Here is a 6,521-nt window from a genome sequence, read left to right on the forward strand (position 1 = left end):
TTTAACCAAACTTTCATTCAAACAAGATGTGTTGAGATATTTGTAGTTTAATTCACCTTTCGACAGTCAATAGTTTACTCATGTACTTGCCTAATAATACCATACCGTATTGCCTCTTTTAGAAGCGCACATAAACCCAAAATTATTTCTTTCTATTGTAAGAAGAAAATAATATTGTACTTTGACCATACACAAACACTTCTAATAGAGGAAATATGCTATTGTATTTTGTTTTCTTTTATTCATACACATATTTTACATAATGTCTTTATATCTAAGTCCATATGTTTTGTAAAATAATCTTAACTTAATTTAGGTAATTTTTAGACTCAATTACACCAGTAAAGGAATACACTTTTATATTTATGGAACCATGTTGAAAGTTAATGGTACCTTTCTATATTATGCTATTTGGGACATGTGTGAATAAAGTTGTCATAACACTTCATGGCAAGGGTATGTCTTTATGAATTGAGTTAAACAAAACAAATGTATCCTTATGGTTTATTGCTGGGAAAGGATTGATCAGCTTTTTATTATGATTACTATTTTGTTATGTAATTTTTACAGTGGACATTCCAATTTCTAGCCCCCCCCCCAAAAAAAAAAATTCCAAGACTGCAGAGTAGAAACTGGCCTGGAATTCCAGATATTTAATGGCAGTTCTTTGGATTTTACTTATGGTAAAGAACAAATGTAAGGTGTGTGTGAAACCAAGAACTGTATGGAAAGATGCTTAAAACTTAACAGGGCCCAGAGGGTGCAGATATATAATGGAATGGCCAATTATTTTGGTTCATTTTAAATGTAAAGCACTTATAGTAATAACACTGCTCATGTACAATTATTGGTTCAATATGATGTCTCATAATACAATGCATATAGCACATGGTGGTGACTGACTATTATCTTGACATGTCCACAAAACAAGGCCAAATGAAAATTTGTAGTCATATTTCAAAGAATCTGAGAAAAGCCAATTGGACATTTATCCCATTTTCTATGTTTTTGAAATAAAATCATTTGCTTGCTGCCATGTTTGTTTGTATATATCATTGATAAATAAACACCAATATTGTATATGTACAGTGCAATTACTATAATGGTGTTTATTAAAAAAAATGTTTTGTCAAATAACGTTTAGATGGATTTTTTTTATTTACTATGTTAATGAAACTTTAGGAGTATGTTAAGTGATCATGTATATAACATATTTTATGTAGCTTACATATCAAGTTAAGTAGTCTTGAATATCAACAGTCATTAAAGCTTTTGAAAAGTTCAAGTTTAATACATTTGTGATTTGTGCATCATCGTGATTAACATAATAACTCCATTAATTTGGCCAAATGTAATTAAATATGGCATGTACCATTTCCATTGTGTAGTCATGATCATTGCCTATATACCATTGCATTACATATACCTAGTCTCATTGCCCACTGAATCCCATGCCCTTGAACACAGATTTCACTTAAGTCTGCATATCCCCATAATGCACGCCATGCAGTTTGCACAGACCTATCATGACCAAGGGTCACCACCACTCCACTCCCCCTCGAATATGCCTCCCTATCGCCAAAACCTAGTTTTGTAATAAATTTGAAACATACAAACTTGTTTGTACATATATGTCAACACCATCTTGATCACTGTATGCTAAAGGATAAATGGCATTTTTTAAATTTAGTAGCTGTTCATTGCTGAGAATCATTGAAGTAGGTGCAGGTACTTCATCTTCAGAATTGTAATAAATTTGAAACATACAAACTTGTTTGTACATATATGTCAACACCATCTTGATCACTGTATGCTAAAGGATAAATGGCATTTTTTAAATTTAGTAGCTGTTCATTGCTGAGAATCATTGAAGTAGGTGCAGGTACTTCATCTTCAGAATTAGTGTCATCTGAATAACTTTCAACACCATATGTTGCACAGTCAATAGTGGTTGGATCTAAGAGTTCTTTGACAGCTGTTCTTTCAGAATTTGTCAGCGATGTTACACTACGAAGCCACAGTTGGTTAGGACTGTAGTTCTTTTCTGTCCTTAGTTTATGTTCATTCCAACCTTTTTTAAATATATTTAAGGAATAATTAATGCGTGGTAAAAAGACAAAATACGTCACTTGGGTTGTCTGGGTGTAATTTACCCTGGCATTCCATTTTTATGAAGATGTCTCTATAGTATTCCAAGCAGCAACGAAATGTGTCTTGGTGTAATCTTTCAATTCTTTGATTATAAATGGAAGAACCAACAATGTGAGAGCCCCTGTTTTCTCCTCTGTGTGTCAGCATGAATGCTGCTACCTTAGTATTTTCTTTGCCAAAATCAGACCGTACTCTTGAGGGCACACCATACTCCCTTACTGCGTTCAGGAAACCATCCAACACTGTCACTGCCATTTGTTGTTTGCAGCAAACAGATAAACAATGACTCTGGAGAATCCATCAATTCCTCCATGCACGTAAATTTTCCATCGTTGTAATTTTTCCAATCCATCTGAAAAAGAATTATTTTTTGCGTATCAGAGTATTTATTATGTTTTGGTTTTGACTACACAAAGTTCACTTGTTGAACACTGGGGGCGCTGTTCATTTGTAAAGCAAACACAACTATTTATGAATTCTTCTAGTTTTTCAAGATATATTAGTTGTGAGAAATATCACACACTTAACTCTATCATAGTGTCTTGTTCATTTCTAACATAGGGCCCTTAGATAAAGTAAAAATATTGAAACTGTTTCATAACTTCCATTACAATTATTTTAATATGAAGCCTGGATTGTTAAACAGTTCATTAGTACACACTTCTTGGGGGGGGGGGGAATTAAGTGCGATTTACAATACTTTACCATTTGTTCTCCATGGTTGCTGCGCACTAAAACTATGACTATTTGTAATCGATTATATGTAATAAACATACCTATGAGCTGATACAACATTATATACGCCATGTCGTCTGCTGTTCATCTTCAGCAAAGGCCAGCGCAGTGCTCGTTGAAGGGGGTCAATGCGTCTCAAACTGGCTCGCAAACGTTCTCTTTGTAAAACGATATTCTTTGATTTAAGAATGCCATCGATTACTTTTTCCCCACAATGCTTGAATGTTGCATTCTTGATACTACGTATTACATGATCAAGAGCGTCTTCATCGAATTGCGAATACTTAATCTCAGGTTTATATCCTATTGATTGAAGTCTTCTCCACAAAGTTTGGCGAGAAATCTGAAGCATTTCTGACACGTCTTTCATTTTAAAACCATATGCGAGGAAAAGACATATCTTGTATTCAGCAACATCGTAAGGAGGGCGTCCTGGTTCATCATTTTTAATTAATGGGCAGGGTCCACAATTAAGGCCGTCTACATGTGATGTGGAGGAACCGATTTTTCGACCGGACAAGGTTGTGTGGTGCCCAATCCATAATTCCAAGACAGAGAATAAAGTTATACGAAGCGAGTTTAAACAATCAATTACTTCTTGATGTGAGTCTCCAATACGGTCACTAGGGCCAACAATCTCTTGAGATCTACCAAATGCATGTGTTAGGTTAATTGTATACCTCAATGTTGTTACTGTCCTTTCTATCATATTAGACACTACTCTCTGATCGTCAGTGGAACTGCGTAATCTGTTTTGGTGATCACGTAGAAGCCTGCTAACATCGTTTACGAAAGTAGCCCAATCTGACATGTTTTCAGGTCAAGTTACGTTTGTCTTATTAACTCCCTAAAAGAGTGATTTTAATCCCCCATAACGAAAAAATGGCACACACATACAGATATTTTACTTTTAATCCGCAACGTTATTTTTTTATAAAGTGGTGAACATTTTTTTGGAGGAAGACAGGCACGTATTCTTTTATGAACGGCTGCCCTTACATTTTTTTTATAGAGCTCATATTTTTTTTTTGTTCAATACGTTTTCTTTGTTATTGTTCTATAGCACTTTCTTCAATGCACACACCTGTATTTGAACAGTGAGAAACAAACATTTGTCAATTAATTTGACCATTCTCGAGGTGAATACTATCTAATTCGATCACAACACGGAACAACCTTGATTTTGTTCTAGATTGTGGACTTACTTAACTTTTCCCTCCAAAATGTCCAAATGTTTTTTTCTGTGGGTACAACTAAGGCATCTAACCTTTTCCCAAACCCATGCCCATGTTTTTTTCTCTGAATGCAACAAGACCACCCAACTTTCTTTTAAGAATGATACCCATATTTTTTCTCGAGTGCAACGAGACCACCTAACTTTCTTTTTAGAATGATACCCATGTTTTTTTTCTCAGAGTACAACAAGGCCGCCTAACTTTCTTTTCAGAATGATACCCATGTTTTTTTTTCTCCGAGTGCAACAAGGCCACCTAACTTTCTTTTAAAAATGATATGCCATGTTTTTTTTTTCTGAGTGCAATAAGATCACGCAACTTTCTTTTTCAGAATGATACCCATTTTTTGTAACAAGACCACCTAACCATTTTCCAGAACTATATACCATGTTTTTATTTTTTTCCAATCAAGTACCCGTATTTTTATAAGTGGGTCACGCAACTTTTTGTCAAGTCAGATACTACGATTTTTTTTCTGGGGAGGCTAAATTTTTTTTTAATAAGCAAACCCATGTTATTCGGGCAAGATGACTTGGTCGTGCAATTTTCTTTGACACCCGTATTTTTTTTAGATCGGGTGGTTTAGTTATTAAATTTGTTTTTTTTTTGTTTTTTGTAGTTACCCTATTTTCTATCATGAAATGACAGTGTCAGTTTCTTTGAGACCGGGTACCCTCGATTTTTTTTATTTGAGCAGGCCTTGTAATTTTTACGAAAGTTTCAGTCGTTATTTTTAATTCATGTTCTTACTATAAATAACATATTGGCACAGACAGCCTCAATATGTTCTTACGTACCGAACTTTCAGGATTAAGGATTTTATTTGCCTAGTTTCTTGTATATTCCACCCTGTATTTTGTATTGTAACCATTGGACGTGTATAATTTGTAACCAACACGATATTTTATTTCAACTTCGTATTGTTTACTAGTATTATCATTGGAGAGACTAAAAATAATTTTGAAACAGTCGGCGCACCGTACCCAGAGAATTGACTATTTCAATTTATTGCTCGTTGGCTGCACCTGCTCTATGTAAGACCAGACAGATGCTACGGATATCCAACAACGCCAAACTTCTGCAATCCATCAATTCACTGGTTTAACAGAAGACAGATTCGCTAAAAGCAATCGGTGGATCAATAGCAGCCTGTTTTTTTTTCTGTTTTTTTTTTTTTTTTTTGCTTTTTGAATGTTTGCCAGTACAATGGTTTAGCCAATAGTGCTAGGCTCGAGTGATCACTGGTTTATAATCTAAAGCGAGACATGGCCCATCGGGATTTTGTTATAGCGAAGCAGTGCGCTGTTCGGAATGCGTGCAATAGTGCTTCATCCCGCTTTACAGGACGACAATGTTACATTTCTATATGCTGTTACTATTCTTTTTAGCGTTGCTCAACGCAATGTGCGTTTCGACTGGCATTATACGCCAGTTCGTCTGGTTTTCTACGATTTTTCGCTTTTTCTCAGGTACAAAATTTGGCAGGAGTTAAGGAAATCAGTTTGGTAGAGTGTGAACGTTTCAGTTACAAGTGTCCATGTTCTTTTGATTATACATTCAAATATACACTTCTCTCTTTGGTCGTCTTTTTAATAAAAATACATGCTCTCGTCTTGTTTTATTTATTTTGAAGATTTTGACGGGTATTTTGCTTAACAATCTTTCAAATAAAATGTCTTTATTACACTTTCCACAAAATAATAAAACATATAAAAAAATAATAAAAATAATGAATTAAATATGCAGATGTGGAAAAAAATACACATTTTTTTTAATTCAAATGGCACATTTTATTCAAGTCATGAAAATGTTTCCCCATTCACAGTACATGTGTATGACGTCATATCTTTCTGTATTTTAAATTTACGTGTATGTCCAGTTATGTGTCTAATTCATTCAGCACAAAGTTTTCACCAAAGTGTGCTGTTTATTGCAGCATTCAAACTTAGTCGAATGTGATCACGGTCATTTTGAGTAAAATGTATCACACAAATAGAACCAAGAGAATATATTGTTTCATATATTTCAACCATTCGAATCGTACAGCCTGGTGATAATAAACCATTGAGTATTGTCAAGTGTTTGTATATAGAGTTAATATTTGACCAATGTAAATATATTAACATTCCATTCTAAGGTTAATCGGGTTCAACACTTCTCTATGGATATTTGTATGTATGAGCGCCCTCTGCGAAAATACTTTAATTTATAAAAATGACATATCATTATTCACATACCATCGTGTGAGAAGTTAGATTAATGGTGAGGATGACTTCTTCTTGGCTACCAGGCACCTAACAAAGTATGCTTAATAATCAAGCCTATCATGTAGAAATACCGCAAACTCCGTCCACGCCCATTGATTTGAACGTTAACACCGTGACGTCATATATATGTGTA

The 6,521-nt window shown here is 34.4% G+C and overlaps 1 pseudogene; it reads right to left on the reverse strand.

Moving 5' to 3' along the window:
• Positions 1–1,739: 1,739 nt before the first annotated feature.
• LOC144345046 (uncharacterized) lies at positions 1,740–3,697 on the reverse strand (annotated as a pseudogene).
• Positions 3,698–6,521: the final 2,824 nt, after the last annotated feature.

This window comes from Saccoglossus kowalevskii, chromosome 20, assembly GCF_978046115.1.
Source record: "Saccoglossus kowalevskii chromosome 20, keSacKowa6.1, whole genome shotgun sequence".
NCBI classification, from domain to species: domain Eukaryota; kingdom Metazoa; phylum Hemichordata; class Enteropneusta; family Harrimaniidae; genus Saccoglossus; species Saccoglossus kowalevskii.